This window comes from Ranitomeya imitator, chromosome 3 (genome assembly GCF_032444005.1).
Source record: "Ranitomeya imitator isolate aRanImi1 chromosome 3, aRanImi1.pri, whole genome shotgun sequence".
NCBI lineage: Eukaryota > Metazoa > Chordata > Amphibia > Anura > Dendrobatidae > Ranitomeya > Ranitomeya imitator.
This window is the reverse complement of record NC_091284.1, coordinates 371131502-371152926: the sequence shown is the minus strand read 5'-3', so window position 1 is coordinate 371152926 and position 21425 is coordinate 371131502. Positions and strand designations below refer to the sequence as shown.

Below are 21425 nucleotides of genomic sequence, written 5' to 3'. Positions count from 1 at the left end.
TCTCGATGTTTTGGCTGCGGTGTCAATGTCACATCAACAGTGAGCATCACCATTATAGCTATACACTAAGCTAAGCGGATCTGTCTAGGTAGATGGCATGAGCCACTAAGCTCAGTAATTGGCTGTAGTACTGATGTGAACTATGGAAGTAGCTATAGCTAAAACATCAAGACTCAAGCCGCGATAAGGGACTAGGTCAGGAATAAGTAAAGGTGATTACCTGCTCTGTTTGATGGTTTAGGCATTTTAGAGCATTTTGAGTACACTTTCCTGAAGGTGTAAAACCCTATTTCTGTAAACATAACAGTCTTTATAGACATGTGTATGAGTAAACTTTGATTACATGGCAACAGAAGTCAAGTTTAATATTTTACCAGGTTGCCTATTTAAGACAATATACTTTCTAATGAGAGCTGCTCTAGTGATAAATTGTTACTATTGAGGGAAACCATGTTTAGCTAAAATTGTAGCTTGGGCTATGGTCACATCAGGTTTGTGATGTCTCCATAGTGTGTTTGCTGAGAAGGGCTCCAGAACTACACATTAAATCTACCTAGAAAAAATGTAATAAGAAAAACAAAAAAACAAAGTAAAATATCAACCATGCTGCATATATTTTTTAAACATGGGTACTAATGAATCTGGTCTACATGCAACTTAGCTCTCCTCCAAGAAGAAGAAAGCTGTTTCTCTAGGGTCATGTACTGGAGGAAGCTACCGTATACAGTAGGTCAGTGTTCAAAACGTTAGTGAGACTTGACACATGGCTTAGAGTTTTTTGCCAAACCAGTTTTCTCAAAAAAGTGAAGAGTTCTTGATGGAAGTCTAGGCGTATTGTTTCTCATTGTGGAAAATGACAAGTAACTCTTATTTGGCTAAATAATCCAAGTCAAACTGGTAAGGCTTGTTAAAAGGTCAGTCATTGGCTTATAGGTTACTAGAGGTGGCACTAGAGAGCCGACTTTCTTCCTCTTGGAGGAGAACTAATTTGAGATACTGATCATTTGAAAGGAGTATGACCACTCAAGTGTGTCCATCTCTCCTTTCTGGTCAGCGACCAAAGACTCCTCATACTTAGGATCAGTTGAGACTAAAGCGGTTGTATCCCCACCAAGAGGACTTTTATGGCAAAGTATTTGAGTGGAAACCATTTAATTTATTATTCATGTGACTTCCTCTGTCCCTTGAAAGGCTTTTATAATTCTTAAAATAGTCACGTGACGTACGCGGTAAACCTATCAAATATTTTTCTATGTACTATGCTCCTCCGATTCTTGTTGCTATACTTGGTTTTCTTTCTATGCTAGACATTCATTAATGACTTAATATATAATGCAACAAAGTCAGGACTATTTCTAGCCTCTAAAAGCTGTTTTAAAACAGTGCAAGGAATGCCTCTTCTTGCCAGATTCAAATTTCGAAAGAAAAACAGGATGACACTGTAAAATGGTTGCAGTGCGGGTTAATATAGCCGCTTTATGTACAGCAGATGCTTCATCTGCTTTGTAGACAGTAATGTTGAGAGGAGACATTGGGATGATCTTCGCAGATTGTTCTGACGAGTGCGATTTAGCTTGTGTAACACTAGATAAGGACATATGTGTCATGTCTCAGAACATTTGGGTTTTATATGGAAAATAAGACTTGGTATTTTCATCTTTTTTTTGCAAATTAAGAGTAAAATTAAAGGCCATTTACTATTTTATTGACTTTTTGCGGCTGACATCAATTAGGATTTGCACGCATAAAGTCTTTGCTACATACTGCCAGTGTTTTAGTGGAACGCTTAAGAATTTCTATAGAGACAGATGGGAGGGCTAGCAGATAAGTGGACCTTCAAGCGCCTTTATTTGTAAAGAAGCGCTCCCATCAAAGGTTTCATCCTCTTAATATATTGCAGTCATTATGTTATATAGCACTGTGTAATTACAATTGCTCATTTTGCCTTTCTACACAGTCAGTTCTTCTTTTTTCTCTACTCAATGTAGAAACAGGAAGTATTTTTTCCCCACGTGAGTCATCCCCCTCTTCAACTTCTGTCCACTACTCCTCTCCTCCCTACTGCCAGGGGCTTTTGCAGTGATGACCCATGCAAGGAAAAAAACTTCTGTTTCTAGAACTTTGAAGGATTCAGCTAGTCAGTCTTTAATCATGATAGTAGTATTGCACGGGACTCCTGACAGCAGGTGCACAAGTTGGGGCCAATCCATAGTAGAATATAATTTAGCGGTCACATGGGCGGTCGCGCGACCAATCACAAGCCGCGACGCCACCACAAGGTCCTGCAAGCGCTGATTCAAAGGAAGAAAGGCTGCCGGTTAGTACCAGGGCGCGTCAGAGGGTGAGTATAGCGATATTTTTTATTTTAATTCTTTATTTTACACTTAAATATGGATTCAGATACCGATTTCCGATATTGCAAACATATCAGAATTCGGGATCGGAATTCCGATACCAGATTCAGAAGATCGCCGACTTCATGGCCGACCCCACACAGGGGTCGGGTTTCATGAAACCTGACTTTGCCAAAAGTCGGCGACTTCTGAAAATGGCCGACCCGTTTCGCTCAACCCTAGTGATGACAACAATATATTAAAAGGATAAATTAAATGTTGATTTTTCATTTTGACTCATGAAAAGAAATACTTAAGCTCTTTCAATTGGTGTAAGTCTGTGCTCATTTAAAATTGGTCACTCCCTTGCATCAAGGTCATAGTGTGACAGAAAAGTCTGCGTGGATTTACATTCATTGAAAATTTTAATTCCTGGCGTTATAAATCACATTTAGTAGCAATAATAGTTTTGAGTTATTTATATATTTAATTAATAGCTATAAAATGTTATCTTAACCCCTCTGTGACCTTAGACGTACTATCCCGTCGAGGTGCCCTGGGCCTATCTGACCCTGGACGGGATAGTACGTCATAGCGATCGGCAGCGCTCACGGGGGGAGCGCCGCCGATCGCGGCCGGGTGTCAGCTGCTTATCGCAGCTGACATCCGGCACTATGTGCCAGGAGCGGTCACGGACCGCCCCCGGCACATTAACCCCCGGCACACTGCGATCAAAGATGATCGCGATGTGCCGGCAGTGCAGGGAAGCACCGCGCAGGGAGGGGGCTCCCTGCGGGCTTCCCTGAGCCCCCCGCAGCAACGCGATGTGATCGCGTTGCTGCGAGGGTCTTACCTCCCACCCTCCCTGCTCCAGGCCTGGATCCAAGATGGCCGCGGATCCGGGTCCTGCAGGGAGGGAGGTGGCTTCACAGAGCCTGCTCAGAGCAGGCACTGTGAAGGCTGCAGCACTGCATGTCAGATCAGTGATCTGACAGAGTGCTGTGCAAACTGTCAGATCACTGATCTGTGATGTCCCCCCATGGGACAAAGTAAAAAAGTTAAAAAAAAAAAATTCCAAATGTGTAAAAAAAATTTAAAAAAATATTCCTAAATAATGAAAAAGAAAAAAAATATTGTTCCCATAAATACATTCCTTCATCTAAATAAAAAAAAAACAATAAAAGTGCACATATTTAGTATCGCCGCGTCCGTAACGACCCGACCTATAAAACTGCCCCACTAGTTAACCCCTTCAGTAAACACCGTAAGAAAAAAAAAAAAAACGAGGCAAAAAACATTGCCTTATTATCATACCGCCGAACAAAAAGTGGAATAACACGCGATCAAAAAGACAGATATAAATAACCATGGTACCGCTGAAAACGTCATTTTGTCCCGCAAAAAATGAACTGCCATACATCATCATCAGCAAAAAAATAAATAAATTATAGTCCTGAGAATAAAGCGATGCAAAAATAATTATTTTTTCTGTAAAATAGTTTTTATCGTATAAAAGCGCCAAAACATAAAAAAATGATATAAATGAGGTGTCGCTGTAATCGTACTGAACCGATGAATAAAACTCCTTTATCAATTTTACCAAACGCGGAATGGTATAAACGCCTCCCCCAAAAGAAATTCATGAATAGCTGGTTGTTGGTCATTCTTCCTCACAAAAATCGGAATAAAAAGCGATCAAAAAATGTCACGTGCTCGAAAATGTTACCAATAAAAACGTCAACTCGTCCCGCAAAAAACAAGACCTCACGTGACTCTGTGGACCAAAATATGGAAAAATTATAGCTCTCAAAATGTGGTAACGCAAAAAATATTTTTTGCAATAAAAAGTGTCTTTCAGTGTGTGATGGCTGCCAATCATAAAAATCCACTAAAAAACCCACTATAAAAGTAAATCAAACCCCCCTTCATCACCCCCTTAGTTAGGGAAAAATAAAAAAAAATGTATTTATTTCCATTTTCCCATTAGGGCTAGGGTTAGGGCTAGGGTTAGGGTTAGGGCTAGAGTTAGGGCTAGGATTAAGGCTAGGGTTAGGGCTAGGGTTAGGGTTAGGGTTAGGGTTAGGGCTAGGGTTAGGGTTAGGGTTAGGGCTAGGGTTAGGGCTAGGGTTAGGGCTAGGGTTGGGGCTACAGTTAGGGTTGGGGCTAAAGTTAGGGTTAGGGTTTAGATTACATTTACAGTTGGGAATAGGGTTGGGACTAGGGTTAGGGGTGTGTCAGGGTTAGAGGTGTGGTTAGGGTTACCATTGGAATTAGGGTTAGGGGTGTGTTTGGATTAGGGTTTCAGTTATAATTGGGGAGTTTCCACTGTTTAGGCACATCAGGGGCTCTCCAAACACGACATGGCGTCCGATCTCAATTCCAGCCAATTCTGCGTTGAAAAAGTAAAACAGTGCTCCTTCCCTTCCGAGCTCTCCCGTGTGCTCAAACAGGGGTTTACCCCAACATATGGGGTATCAGCATACTCAGGACAAATAGGACAACAACTTTTGGGGTCCAATTTCTCCTGTTACCCTTGGGAAAATACAAAACTGGGGGCTAAAAAATAATTTTTGTGGGAAAACAAAAAGATTTTTTATTTTCACTGCTCTGTGTTATAAACTGTAGTGAAACACTTGGGGGTTCAAAGTTCTCACAACACATCTAGATAAGTTTGTGGGGGGGTCTAGTTTCCAATATGGGGTCACTTGTGGGGGGTTTCTACTGTTTAGGTACATTAGGGGCTCTGCAAACGCAATGTGACGCCTGCAGACCAATCCATCTAAGTCTGCATTCCAAATGATGCTCCTTCCCTTCCGAGCCCTCCCATGCGCCCAAACGGTGGTTCCCCCCCACATATCGGGTATTAGCGTACTTAGGACAAATTGGACAACAACATTTAGGGTCCAATTTCTCCTGCTACACTTGGAAAAATACAAAACTGGGGGCTAAAAAATAATTTTTGTGGAAAAAAATATTTTTTATTTGCACGGCTCTGCGTTATAAACTGTAGTGAAATACTTGGGGGTTCAAAGCTGTCACAACACATCTAGATGAGTTCCTTAGGGGGTCTACTTTCAAAAATGGTGTCACTTGTGGGGGGTTTCTACTGTTTAGGTACATTAGGGGCTCTGCAAACGCAATGTGACGCCTGCAGACCATTCCATCTAAGTCTGCATTCCAAATGGCGCTCCTTCCCTTCCGAGCCCTCCCATGGGCCCAAACGGTGGTTCACCCCCCCCCCCACAAATGGGGTATCAGCGTACTCAGGACAAATTGGACAACAACTTTTGGGGTCCAATTTCTCCTGTTACCCTAGGGAAAATACAAAACTGGGGGTTAAAAAATAATTTTTGTGGGAAAAAAATTGTTTTATTTTTATGGCTCTGCATTATAAACTTCTGTGAAGCCCTTGGTGGGTCAAAGTGCTCACCACACATCCAGATAAGTTCCTTAGGGGGTCTACTTTCCAAAATGGTGTCACTTGTGGGGGGTTTCAATGTTTAGGCACATCAGTGGCTCTCCAAACGCAACATGGAGTCCCATCTCAATTCCTGTCAATTTTGCATTGAAAAGTCAAACGGCGCTCCTTCCCTTCCGAGCTCTCCCATGCGCCCAAACAGTGGTTTACCGCATGTGTATCAGCGTACTCAGGACAAATTGGACAACAACTTATGGGGTCTAATTTCTTCTCTTACCCTACGGAAAATAAAAAATTGGGGGCGAAAAGATAATTTTTGTGAAAAAATATGATTTTTTATTTTTACGGTTCTGCATTATAAACTTCTGTGAAGCACTTGGTGGGTCAAAGTGCTCACCACACCTCTAGATAAGTTCCTTAGGGGGTCTACTTTCCAAAATGGTGTCACATGTGGGGGGTTTCAATGTTTAGGCACATCAGTGGCTCTCCAAACGCAACATGGCGTCCCATCTCAATTCCTGTCAATTTTGCATTGAAAAGTCAAATTGCCCTCCTTCGCTTCCAAGCTCTGTCATGCACCCAAACAGTGGTTTACCCCCACATATGGGGTATCGGCGTACTCAGGACAAATTGTACAACAACTTTTGGGGTCCATTTTCTCCTGTTACCCTTGGTAAAATAAAACAAATTGGAGCTGAAGTAAATTTTTTGTGAAAAAAGTTAAATGTTAATTTTTATTTAAACATTCCAAAAATTCCTATGAAACACCTGAAGAGTTAATAAACTTCTTGAATGTGGTTTTGAGCACCTTGAGGGGTGCAGTTTTTAGAATGGTGTCACACTTGGGTATTTTCTATCATATAGACCCCTCAAAATGACTTCAAATAAGATGTGGTCCCTAAAAAAAAAAATGGTGTTGTAAAAATAAGAATTTGCTGGTCAACTTTTAACCCTTATAACTCCCTAACAAAAAAAAATTTTGGTTCCAAAATTATGCTGATGTAAAGTAGACATGTGGGAAATGTTACTTATTAAGTATTTTGTGTGACATATCTCTGTGATTTAATTGCATAAAAATTCAAAGTTTGAAAATTGCAAAATTTTCAAAATTTTCGCGAAATTTCCGTTTTTTTCACAAATAAACGCAGATACTATCAAAGAAATTTTACCACTATCATGAAGTACAATATGTCACGAGAAAACAATGTCAGAATCACCAGGATCCGTTGAAGCGTTCCAGAGTTATAACCTCATAAAAGGACAGTGGTCAGAATTGTAAAAATTGGCCTGGTCATTGACGTGCAAACCACCCTTGGGGGTAAAGGAGTTAAAGAGGATCTCTTAGCCGTTTTAACAGGTCTGCTTTAATAAATATAGTAATTGCATTTTTGTGAAATGACAATTCTCTTAGAATTGTATATTGAACCATTCTTGAGTTATTCCTCCTAGAAATGTATGAATTAAAGAGGCAACATGTTACCATTCCCCATGTTAAAGGGGTGTGTCTCTGACACTAACAGCACTGATTGGATAGTGGATAGTAGACACACCCCCTAGCTATTAACAACCAATCAATATAGTTGTAACATTTTAGGAAGAATATAAGAAAAGATTATTTAGAAATGTTAAATTATAAGGAATAAAATGTCGAGAAGGGTGACATGACCTATTTAAGCAAAGTCATATTTAAGTAATCAAGTACAAGACTAAGGAAAATTATAACTGCATATTTAAATAATTTTATCTATGTTCATAAACTAATGCATGATTACTGTACAGGAACAATAAATGCATTATTATTCAAGATGCGAATTGCCTCCCCAGAGAGAAAGAGGACTTGAACTCTATAGCGCCACCTGTTGGAAGCAGCGATCCTACAAATCACAATCAACCCTTTAACAAGTCTTGCAATATGACTTAATATTCAAGAAATATTATGATTTTAATGTTGTATCTTGGGTTGGATACACTTCTTGGACATATGTGAAAAGGCGTGAGGTCTCACAGCTTGGAGTGTTTCACCATTTATTGGAGCAACATGAGTAGGTAAGGAACAGCTTCCTCTTTAGAGAATTCATCTTATGATTGCCTATTCATTTAAGATGGCAAATATAGTAATACTGGAGAAGAAATATACAATATAATATAACATCATATTATCATTTGAAATTCAAATTCTTTGAGTTTGTCGGATTCCAAAATAAAGAGAGTGAGAGAGAAAATGATAGATGATGATTTGTTGATTGATGGGGATCTGACCACTGGGACTCACACTGAGTGGCAGAGCAGGCACTTTTATCCGCATGATCGACCACTACTTCATTCACTCCCAATAGGGTTGACGAGCATTGTGTTCAGCTTTTTCCGACAACCCCATGCAGCATGAGTGGAACGGTGGCCTTGCATGTGCACAGCCACTCCGCTCTAACCAAGATAAAAATTCCCATGGTCGGACACCCACTGATCAGCAAGTTATCACCTGATAACTTTATTTCCCTGGACAAAACCCTTTAAGCATGGTAAAGTTAGTACTTACATGATGATTTCATGGTCTAATGGCTTCTTAAATAATTATTACCTGGCTAAAGACCTATGAGCTATCGATTTGAAATCCTCACATTACTTTACATAAGCAGTCACTAACAGTTTGTGTTTCCCATCCTCTAAGACTTGTCACTTGGAAGCTGCCAGGAACGACATTGATTCTTTCTGCTGTCATCATCTGATAAGCAATTATGGGTGGTATCATTTGTTATGTCAAACCAGATGAACAGTAAACACTTGAGATACTAAACAGTTTTGACATCTGCTTTCCTAATCACAACATAATTACAAACTATATTTACATGTCCGCTGATCATCGGGCCATTATATAAAGTCCAATTATAATAAACAGAGCTTCACGTCTCCCGTCATCCTACTTGTAATGTTTAAGAATCAGAGAAAAGTGTAGAACTGAGACAACCCTGCACACAAGAAACATGCTGCGCATATCTGTAACGGTAATTCTATGGTTTACGTCGTTAAATTAAATGTTTCAGAAATTTAGTCAAATCTGACATCCGCCATTGATATGATAGAAGACCAATCAAAATGTAAATTTTGGGGCATATTTGCCTAAGCCTATCTCTTTTTATGTCTTTTCCACAGAACATGACCCCAACCAAAAACAGGACTGTCATGAAGTTTGTGATAGGAGAAGATCAAAAAGAAGGACCACTTTGTCGGGGGTTAATGCAGAAGAGGAGCGTTATGAAAGCTAGCGGAAAGGAAAATTAGAAGAGTGCCCAGAGCAACCTATCAGATCACTTCTTTTTTTTAAGCATCTTTAAAAGATGAGAGTTGGGATCTCATTAGGGGCTAGTTTTATGAAATCTCATCCAGTCTCTCATTTTTCAAGTCACGGTCATAGAAGTTCAGGACGTTGAGATCTGGGATCCACTACAGAGACATGCTCACCTAGGACAGCCGTAGTAGCACCTGCAGAGCTAACATGAAGGTACCAGGGTGATTGTCAGAGAATACCTTTAACTGAATTCAATTCAGACTGTACGACATTAAAACTTCTTCTTACTTCATGTCCTAGGTGTATACCGGCACATTTTAGTGAAAGGCAGATTCTTGCAGTATCCTAAGGACTTTGGCATATGATAATCTATACAAAAGTGTTCTTTCTAGTACAGAGTCTGAGACATTCTGCTGTACAAGCTCCATTATGTTCTCTATGGAGCTATTCTTCTCTACAAACAATGTTTCACCACTGTTCTTCTTGGTCATATAGGAGAGGTTTTGCCTTATTCTTCAAGAACAAAAATAAGTGAGCAAAAATAAGTGTAACTTAAGGACCTGTCCCAAAGTCAAAAATCTCCAGTTTTCACTCGTATTTTATTCCTGCTTTCCCCGTGTTCTGTTTTGTTTTTCCTCCTGTACTTTCTTTATATCCAGCTGCTGTTGGTTCAGTTTACAGCTGATTATTGGGAAATCAGGCTTCTTACTCCCAATGATCTCAAATGGATGGCCTCTGTTACACAGATAAATCATTAATATGATATAAGTTTAGAATCACAAATAGATAAATGGAAGTCAATATGAGATTATTCTATGATCATATATGAGAAATGACTGTAAGAAGCAGATTCTATAAAGATCAGTAATATCAGAAGTGGGGGGCTTACCAGGGTGACCCATATCATCGCTATATTCAGCAACTTTTTAAATATTCCCTTACACATAATGACAACTTCATAAGTAAGAGGAGCCAGGATTAAGATGACAGCATTTAAGGAGCTGGAGAAGTACAGATCTTCTTTAATCTATAGAAGTCATCATGCCCACAGGGAATAGAAGGAACGCTATGCTGGCTTGTATCTCCTGTGCCACTGGCATATATAGGATTAAACATTCAACCTGAAGACTATGTTATTTATAAAATTGGGTGACATCATCTTGGCCTCCTCTGCTCAGCATCGCTAGATAATGTTACTGGGGTGGATTGTGAGATCAAGCGTGTGTCTTGTTGCAAACCTACAATGTCTTTCTTCATTGACACATGTACAATTGTCAAACGAGGCGATCCAATATAACATTGGGTTATTAGCTAGGAAAGATCTAATCAGCTCCATCATCAGAGCTTTGTATGTCTCCTGAAAAGCGGAAAATGATACTTTATACTGTAACAGTGACAGCCCCCCCCCCCATACGCAGACTCGGAGCGGCAGCTAAAGAGGTATCAGGTGTTAGCAGATTTGTTAGCTCATAAATGAAAGCCTTTAATCAGTGGGCGTGCCGAGAAGAGAAAGCACATGTTCCTGGCATGGGGACAAGTGAGGGGAACAGCGTTACCGCCACAAGACCAGCTTCTCAGAATTGGACAGATGTCACAGACTAGACTTTGTGGAGGCATATGTAATCTGGAGATTTAGGAAACACGAGGAATTTAACTATTATATTGCGAATCAAACTATTTTTGAGAAATTCAAGGTTTTATGCTGTTTTTAATACATTTTTGTGCTTGCAATTTTGTGGTGTTACTATTTAATTCTGTAAAGTTACTTTACGTATTTGAGAATGGAGGACACTCTCCTTACATGAAATGAGCGTCTACTTCACGTTGGGTTTTATAAATGTGATGTACTGTATATCGTATGGGGACATTTAGATTTGGGGCACTATTGTTTCAGACTTGGGGTTATTTATTTCCTTACATATAATATGTCCACTGATCTTGATGATCTGTTATGTGACCGAACTGATGACAAAGTTGTGCACCATTCTGAGGTCCACAGCTGGGTCATGGCTCGTGGTGCACTGCATGCACCATTCTATTCTGAGGATGAGGATTTATTAAATTACTTTTCTTGATTGTCTTGTGCCATGTTTTTGCTCTTAACTCTTCACACAGTTCATGAATTTTGTGGAGTCAAGAATGAGCTTGACTTGCGTCTCTTTGTGACATTTTAGCACAGAAAAGTTGCACGTTTCTCAAAATGCACAAAGTATTTGGCATGTATATAATTGCTCCAAAGGTTGGTTCGGGTGTGTGTGTGTGTGGGGGGGGGGGTGGTGGGGGAGGGTTGGGGCGATGGTGTAAATTTGTGCAAAAATGTTGAATCTTTTCAAAAAGTCTCAATTTAGGAATCAGCCAAAAACATCTGGAAAGCCTTAACCCCACCCATAATGTCAAACTAAATAAAAACAGACAATCACATTAAAAAGTGACTTTATAAAAGGCTTTATAAGCGATGAATATGGTGCAAACAAAAAACAAGCACGAAACACACAAAATTAGATAAAAAAGGCACAAAAGCAATGATGAATTGGGCCTGCAGTGCCTTTTGATTTGGCTGTGGATGCCAGACTATAGAAAACTGAGATCAGTTTTGAAATAGATCTCCTGAAGTTGCACCACCACACCAGAGAGAAAGAAAATCAAAGGATGGAGGAATATATGTGGAAACAAGGTCTAAGCCAAAAATTACTGCAGCAACGCCAACTATGCTTACAGGCTGACATCAACGTACTATATACATATCATAAAAATTACCGCATATTTGTGCTGCCTGGTACTGCATGGGTCAAAAGTGCAGAACCCCTGGAGTTTTCATAAAACCGCCCTAATCTTGAATGATCTTTAACTTGGATTACGTAAGAATCAACCTTCATCTATGTATCCAAACCTCTGTTCTTATCCTTTCCAATCCTTAGGTTGAATTTGATAGACATATGTCTTTTTACAACCTACTATCTTTTTGATCTAGAACCCCTTTTACTGCATATTCTTCCATCCTCATCTTCAATCTTCTTGACTTTTATGTGTATAAGACTTCATCTAGAACCCTGCTGTTCTGTTTGCCGGTAGTCATCCTGTACCCTATTAAATAATGTATGATTCAGTCTTCATCTGCATTTCAATGTATATGGATACTTCTTTTAGTACCCTGTTTTATAGAATCTTGAATGTGCATCAGTTTTTATCTAAAACTTCAATGTATCATACATGCTTCAGCCTCTCTAGAATTTCCTCACATGCATTGTACATGGACCACACTTTGCCTAGAACCCTGTTGTTTTGCATGATGTATATGCATCGGGTTTCAACTAGAATTTCTATGTATCATGCATGTCAGTCCTTCTCTAGCATTTCTTTGCCTTGTACATGGACCACACTATTGTCTAGAGCCATGTAGTTTTGCATTGTATATGGATCAGTTTTTATCTAGAACTTCTATGTACCACACATGTGTCAGTCCTTCTCTAGCATTGAATATTGACCGGACTTTTTCTAGAACCTTGTTGCTTTGCATTGTGTATATGGATCAGTTTTTATCTAGAGCTTCCATGTATTATACATGTGCCAGTCCTTTTCTAGCATCGAATATTGACTGGACTTTGTCTAGGACTCTGTTGTATAAAGAATATACATTAGTATTACCATGTATTCTGCGGTCTTCATCTAGATCTTCTTTGTATTATACATCTATCGATCTCCATCTAGAAACCTGATATCTTGTATATGAATAGGTCATCTATTACTCTATTACATGTTTTCTAGATCTAGAATTTCCATGCACCATACATGTTTCAGTCCTTCTCTAGAATTTCCTTGTATTGAATATGGCCTGGACTTTGTCTGTGTATATGCATCAGTTTTTATCTAGAACTTCTATGGACCACCCATGTGCCAATCCTTTCCTAGCATTGAATATTGACTGGACTTTGTCTAGAACCTTGTTGTTTTGCATTGTGTATATGGATCAGTTTTTATCTAGAACTTCCATGTACCATACACGCGCCAGTCCTTCTGTAGCATTGAATATTGACTGGACTTTGTCTAGAACCCTGTTGCTTTGCATTGAGTATATGGATCAGTTTTTATCTGGAACTTCCATGTACCTCACATGTGTCAGTCCTTCTCTAGCATTGAATATTGACTGCACTTTGTCTAGAACCTTGTTGTTTTGCGTTGTGTATATGGATCATTTTTTTTCTAGAAGTTCCATGTACCATACATGTGCCAGTCCTTCTCTAGCATTGAATATTGACCGGACTTTGTCTAGAACCTTGTTGTTTTGCGTTGTGTATATGGATCAGTTTTTATCTAGAACTTCCATGTACCATACATGTGCCAGTCCTTCTCTAGCATTGAATATTGACCGGACTTTGTCTAGAACCTTGTTGTTTTGCGTTGTGTATATGGATGATTTTTTATCTAGAACTTCCATGTACCATACATGTGCCAGTCCTTCTCTAGCATTGAATATTGACCGCACTTTGTCTAGAACCCTGTTGTATAAAGAATATACATTAGTATTACCGTGTATTCTGCGGTCTTCATCTACAACTTCCTTGTACTATACATCTATCGATCTCCATCTAGAAACCTTTTATCTTGTATATGAATAGGTCATCTATTACTCTTTTACATGTTTTCTAGAACCCCCATTGTATTTTACACGCATCAACCTTCTAGATCCCACAAATACTATATGTGCTTCCGTCTTTAATTTGCTTGTCTTTGGAATTGATTTCTGGAAAAATGAGTATTTTAGCTCCACTTTATCAATTATTTAGTTTGTCACCATGTTTTATTTTCCTAACAAATAATACAAAATAAACTTAAAATGTAAATCTGCAATAGGGCAAAAAAGACTCATGACTTAAGCATGGTGAAATGTCGCAAGTTGCAGTAGGTTTTTGTCTTCCTCCAACCTCTTAACGAGAAGGGAAGCGCAGTGTTTGAGAAAATATATAATGCACAAAAAAATCTCTCCACGCCTTCTTTTCTGTGTTCTCCGTTGTGGAGTAACTAACTACGACCTAGATATGTCTGTTTTTAATTAAAAAGGAATTGTAAATGTGACCTTGCAGAAGCTTCTTTTTCTAAACACATGCAGATATTACAGATCTCTGTTCCGTGATCCAAATCGTGCAAAAAGAAAAAAAACACCATACTTTATCCTGATCACGCCACCGAAAGTTCGCTTCCAAATCTGATAGCTGAAGGATCTTCTTGGCAAAGAGCCTGCTAAGCAATGCGAAGAGCAACAAGAAAAAAAATATGTTTTTTTGCCAGACTTGCCAGTAAATGAGCACTTGTAGCAGAGATGAGTTTGTCACTTGGTTCATGGGGTTATCACAATGTGTTTTTACACAGAATTGCAGATAAGCAGCCTACATTAACTCAACTCAGTGGTTCATCCTAAAGAGCAAAGTATGCAGCTCCATAGAGTTAAATGACAAATTCAGCTCTGCTACGTACGCTGGATAGTAAATCAATACCTTCTGACAATTAAAGATGTCTGTTTCTCCAGCTAATCTAAACTGTTTGCTTTTTGCCACCAGGATATAATATATCATTGTGCATATACATTACGCATATACAAACAAATGTATACAAATGATTTTCACTCTTCGGGGATTTGGGATTTGGTCTTTTTATCACTCGCCGAAGAGGAAAATCGACATTCGCACTGTCAATTCCGAAATCAACATGAAAGCTTAAGAAAAAAAAAAAAAATTCTTAAAATTCCAAAAAAAAACCTTACCTTCAATCTAAATTCCACTTAACGGAGAGATTGGATGTGATTTCAGAAGCAATCCTTTACCGAAAATCTCCCCAAAAGTGAAAGAAAATGGGCGCAAACCTCCAGAAATGTAGATTATGATTCTTCTTATTTTAATAGAGAATTCGTTTTTTTAATGGAAAATATCAGCTCTGGTAAGAAAAGCGAATGATAATAACTCCAGCCGGATTTCAGAGAGGAGAGAGGGAGAGGGGTCTGGCTGTGTCTGGATTGTAGTCCATCAGCAAAACCAAGTGATCAAGCAGAGAAAAGCCCCGGCGAGTCTGTAGCTCAGGCTCCATCCACTTTCATGCAGGCGACTGACTCTCACTTTCCCTCTCACTTTTTTTTAAATGACCAAAGCATCCAGTTTTCCCCTATAACTTAAGCCAGATATCTGTTGCCTGCAAGTGCCACCTCCTCTAGGGATTGACAGAGAATTTTAACTCTTTACTTCTCAGCTCTACATCAGGAACCGAGAAAATAAAAGCGTAAGGACGGGGATGTAGGGGGGGGATTCTTTTTTTTTTTTTCTTATACTAAAAGCTGAAACTGACTTTGGTCACCAGAGTGATTGACTTTAGGAAATATCTCTTTTTTTCTTAGGTGGCAGGAAGGAAAATTCCTTATGCAATTTACCCATGTGGTGTCCAGAAAAGACCGGTATTTGTACGGAGGAGGAGATTTTTCTGCATGATGTGATATATCTAATTCAATTTTTAAGTTTAGTTCCCCAAAATATAGCTAAGAGCACAGTTTGTCATGAACTAGTGCTACACGTGTTTTTCACAGCCTATAGGGTTGTTCACATGTCCGTGTTTTTTTTCCAGACCGCGCGGTCCGCACCAAAACACGGAGATGGATCTGAATTTGATCGCCAATACAAGTGTATGGGTCCGTGAATCACTCCGTGCCGTCCAATTTTCACTGGATTGGAGAAGCTTGAGAAACTTTATTTATTTTTTTCTGCGTACAAGAAAATCTGTTGGTCAAAACTGATACTCTGAACAATCGCCGATGAAAATCTGATCCACAATACTTTTTTTTTAGCAAATGAGAAAAATCATTGATGCATGAATGAGACCTAACGCAATCGTAACAGGTAGAGAAATTAGATCTTCAATTCTAAGAACCTAAAAATCCAGAGCCAAGAGGTTTCTAGAGGTCCTGCTGGTCAACATGACCATGACGGCCATCAAGCATGTCTGGCGTGCCCTGAAAGAAGAGAATTAGGGTATGTGTCCACGTTCAGGATTGCATCAGGATTTGGTCAGGATTTTCCATCAGTTTTTGTAAGCCAAAACCAGGAGTGGGTGATAAATCCAGAAGTGGTGCATATGTTTCTATTATACTTTTCCGCTAATTGTTCCACTCCTGGTTTTGGCTTACAAATACTGATGAAAAATCCTGATGCAATCCTGACCGTGGACACATACCCTTAGTCTCATCAGATTGCATTATTGGACCATGATGAGGATTTGATGTTGCAGATGCTTCTTCATTTATTAGGTTGCTTATGTCTTTTACCTGCGTTTTTAACGCTGCAGCTTTTGTTGCTTTTTGGTATGTCATGTTTTAAATAAAATTGCTTTGTATTTGATATTTCCTGGTATTTGCCTTTGACAGAACTTTATTAATCCAGTCATGTGTGGATTACATACATTTATTTTACCTTCAGATTTTCGGCATCTAATGCTATGGGGAAAATCCACACATAAAACTCAGCGCACCCGCAAAAGGTGGACATGTTGCTATGTATTCCGTAAATCACAGCCACTTTGCTAGAACTGTAAAACGCTGCATGTTTTGTGCAGCAAAAAAAGCAGCATCAAAAGCTCATTGTGGGAATTTAACCTTAAAGGGAACCTGTCATGTAAAAAAAACGCTATTAGGCTGCCGTCACACTAGCAGTATTTGATCAGTATTTTACCTCAGTATTTGTAAGCCAAAACCAGGAGTGGGTGATAAATACAGAAGTGGTGCATGTGTTTCTATTATACTTTTCCTCTATTTGTTCCACTCCTGGTTTTGGCTTACAAATGCTGATGTAATATACTGACCAAATACTGCTAGTGTGACGGCAGCCTTAGCCTACAGATGCTAGCTCAATCTGCAGATTAATGTCATTCTAAAGCTGTGTGGGCACACCAGTGATAGCTATTGGGCTATTTGGAGGAAATTCACTTTATTCCATGTGGCAGCCTCCAGCTTTCAGTCATAAAGGCGCAGCTTGAGTAACCATACAGTACAATGAGAGTAGTGGCTATAGGAACAACCCAGCCCAATGACTGACAGCTGGATCTGCATTGATGCACTGCTGAACTGGCTTTCAGTCAGTGCTGGAGGCGCGTTACAGCCGCAGCTCACTATACACTGAGAGGTGACTCTTTGACTGAAAGCCAGAGGCTGCTGGGTGGAATAAAGTTCATTTTCTCCCAGTAGCTGGGCTTTCAGTACTGTGACATCACAGTTTAATAACCTGTATATTAACCCCACATTTCTTAATTAAATGTGTACATGTGCATGCAGTGTGAGCGTATTAAAATATTAACCTATCGCCATCTGCTTCAGTATCCAGCTCCGTTCCGCTTCTCTTCTCAGTGACGTCACTGCCCTTCAGACTAACCGGCTGACTCTATGCTCTATGCGTGAGTCAGAAGTCACTTTTACAACGTATGTCTGCGGTGCCTTCTTCTGACGCTCTATAGGGTTACATTGTAAAAGCCGCTTCTGGACACGCGTAGCGCAGTGTGACCCGGACAGTCTGCAGAGCTGAGAATCAAAGCAGAGAAGAAGGGCACTGGACATCGGAGAGAGCAGAAGTGGGTGAGTAAAATGACACACACACTACACTACATACACAGATTTAGTAGAAGAATACACATGGGAGTACATCTGTAGCCAGATTTTTCAAAAAATTGTTCCAAAAGTGAATTAAAGTCTAGAAAAGTTAGACATTTTTCAAAAAAAATCTGAATCTGAAACATGAAACCGTGACACTAAATGATGATGCAGTAAAACTCTTAACCAGAAAACCTATTTACTGTGTAGCTGACGAGAGCTCTGCCTCAGCATCATGACATCACTCCGAGGAGACGGGGCTCTGCGTAGCATATCGCTTTATGTGTAGACTGCCAGCAGTCACAATTACCACATGCAAGTCATTGTTCTCATTCACGCTGATATGTCCTGCCTGGTAGGGTGTAAACACACAATTCACTGAGCACTGTATACAAACAGATCGCATTCTGGAACGTGAAGGGATTATTATTGATAATTGACGAAACTTATAACGTGCTGAATACTTATGGAATACTCACATTTGAAAAAAAAACACAATCCAATTAGAGGAATTACATTTTTTTCCACGACTTTCCTATTTTATTGCTGAACTGCTGCTCCACGTGAATGGGCAGCCCTGATAAGATGTTTTTATGCAATATATATATATTTTTTAACCTTTAGGGCCCCCAAAGTTGAAGTTAAAAAAAATATGTCACCAGGTTCTTGCTTCTCCCATTGAGAGCAGCATAGTGTAGGAGCAGAGACCCCGATTCCTGTGACGTATCACTGGGCTACTAGCTGCAGTTTTGAAAATAGGATTAAATTATTGACAACATGGAAGCTATTTGGGTTTTATTTACATAAAAATACTTAAAGGGGTTAACCGGTTTCAGAAACCTCCTACTGCAGTTAGTTTTTAAAATTCACTCTTCCCGGGTCGAGGACTGCGTCTCCCCTGCCGTTCCCAATGTCTGTTACTGTGTGCAGCGATTCCTTCATTTTGACAGCGGTCTGTGGCTGTTAGCAGATAATACAGTCAACACAGGCAGAGCTGATGCGCTTAGTTATTGGCTGTAGTGCCAGTGACATGACGTCAGCTGACAATATCACACACCAAAAACAGACGCGGAGACTCAGTGTTGAACCTGGGAAGAATAACGAATTCTCAGTTTGCTAGGGTTTTTTTAAACTGCAGATGGGGGAGAGAGGGTTTTTATTGGCTAAAAAAACAAATAATTCTCACTTCATCAATCACCTGTTCCCATCTAGCCTTCCACATCGATTCTTTTCCTCTTCGTATCTGGTGTACATTTTCTTCAGAGTCTTCATTCCAAGACAGAATTACTACTATTAGGCCGATGTCACACTTGCGTGTGGAATGCGAGGAACTCACACGAGACTCTCGCATCAATACCCGGCACTCGGGACTGGAGCGTGCAGCTGCATGTATTTCTATGTAGCCGCACGCTCCAGTCCTGAGTGCCGGTGGCAGTGCCGGGTATTGATACCAGAGACTTGTGCGAGTTTCTCGCATTGCACACGCAAGTGTGACCCCGGCCTATTAGTACTACTACTTCGAAGCACACGACTAGTGCTCTGACGCCACTATACAGTGCTACCGTGGCACAATTGATGACATCATGATGTAACTAAGTGCATCGACCAAGTGATTGCATGATGCACAATGATGTCAGAAGATCTAAATGACTCCATTCCTGGAGAGAAGCAGCCAAAGAGAATGTGCACAGTGAGGGAAGGGGAAAAGAAGTGGCACAGAGGACCGTATTGCGGGCTGTGGTTACGGCTGGACTGGTCAGCACCAAAGTGAATATTAATATTTTTTTTAATCTCCTACAGTTATTATGCTTTGGAGTCTGGAGTCCAAATCAATTCACAGAGAATAACTGCTGCAAATCCAATTTCCCTGAGAAATCTGTGCAATTTGCAGAATTCGAATCCTGGCAGATCTGCTTCTCTATACTTGTCATCACCACTTCTATGGGCATATTAAGGCTACGTCTACATTTGCGGTGCATCGGGCGCAACCGCAGCGACGCATGCGCCATGCGCTCCTATATTTAACATGGGGGGCGCATGGACACGCGTTTTGTTGCGTTTTGTGACGCATGCGTTTTTTGGGTGCAAGCGTCAGGGCGCAGAGGACGCTGCTTGTTGCATTTTTTTTGCGCTATAAAAATGAACGCATGCGTCACAAAACACAGCGTTTTGCTGCGTTTTGCATGCGTTTTTGCGTGCGTTGTGCTTTGCGTCGCCAACGCAGCACACAACAACGCAAATGTGAACGTAGCCTATCAGTAGCTGAAGGATAGAAATAGATCATAATCCACGCAAAAACTTTTTTTTTACTGCTTTTATCCATTATCTGTTTTTGATCACGTGCACTTACAGGTTTGTAGATGCCTTTTCTAAACCTTTTGCAACCAAATACATAAAAGGTGTCATTATAGTGGAATTATATTGCCATGATGTTGTGGTTTTCCTGCTCTGTCATTTATACAGTGGATCCTATTGCATGAAGCTGCAGGGATTTACAGTTCTGGACTCATTCCCTTCCCTTCTGCTTGTTAGAATTCCCACATTACACCTACTTTCCGAAAGAAGGTGTAATGGTGTGCAATAAAAATAAGCTCCATTCTCTCCTTCCCCTTCGCCCAATAAACACATGATAATGAGAATTAGCACATTCTGAACTTACTGTCGTTAACACCTTGACACAATGCCTGGAGGCCATGGCGAAATGACACTACAGCAGATTGTTGTGAGAAGATCAGATACCACAAAAGTGTCAGAATATGTGAGAGAGATATAAATTGCTCAGAGTCATCCGTATCACCTCGCCTTTCTCGTGGACATTATTCCCAGTTGTGAATTGGAAGTGCAGATTGATACTTCCAACAGCTGGTGCTTCCAGGAAAGTCTCTCACTAAGCCCAAGTCAAAGTCCCTCAGTAGAAAAAAAGACTTCATTAAAAATGCAAAGCTGGAAGTTTGCATTTAAAGGATTTCTCTAAAATGGTATGCAATCAATACTAGAGATACAATTTGTATGACATGTGTCATCTCCAAAAGAAATGGATAGATAGATAGATATATAGGTAGATAATATGGGATAGATAGATAGATAGATAGATAGAATAGATCGATATGGGATAGATATATAGATGTATAGAAAGATAGATCGATATGGAGATAGATCTACTATATAAAGCTGAATGTGTATGTGTGTGTGTATGTCCGGGATTGGCATCTGCACCGTCGCAGCTACAGCCACAAAATCTTGCACAGTCACACGTCTGGACCCCGAGAGCGTCATAGGCTATATTGTGAGGCGAAATTTTAACCCCGCGCATTCTAATTCACCAAACAATTTTGCCCCTATCTACATAATGGGGAAAAAAGTGAAAGGAAAAGTGTTGGAAGCGTCGCAGCTACAGCAACAAAATTTTGCACAGTCACACGTCTGGACCCTGAGGCGTCGCAGCTACAGCCACAAAATTTTGCACAGTCACACGTCTGGACCCTGAGAGCGTCATATGCTACGTTGTGAGGTGAAATTTTAACCCCGCGCTTTCCAATTCACCAAACTATTTTTCCCCTATCTACATAATGGGGAAAAGTGAAAAGAAAAGTGTTGGAGGCAAATTGACAGCTGCCAGATGTGAACAAGGGGGACTTAAAGAGTGAGAGCAATGGCGCCAAAGAGTATATACCGTACAGTTGCTAAGGTGGGACCCCGACATGGGATACTCACCACACACGGGGATATGAACGCACACACAAAATGCGCCACACACTACCACGTGCTTGA

General features: G+C 40.1%; 1 protein-coding gene across 1 annotated transcript in view; it reads right to left on the bottom strand.

Moving 5' to 3' along the window:
- RSPO1 (R-spondin 1) overlaps positions 1–15237 on the bottom strand; it is a 221349-nt gene extending 206112 nt beyond the window's left edge. Inside the window, exon 1 of the mRNA XM_069756909.1 lies at positions 14796–15237. The gene's annotated coding sequence lies outside the window, so the exon portion shown is untranslated. The remainder of the gene's footprint in view (positions 1–14795) is intronic.
- Positions 15238–21425: the final 6188 nt, after the last annotated feature.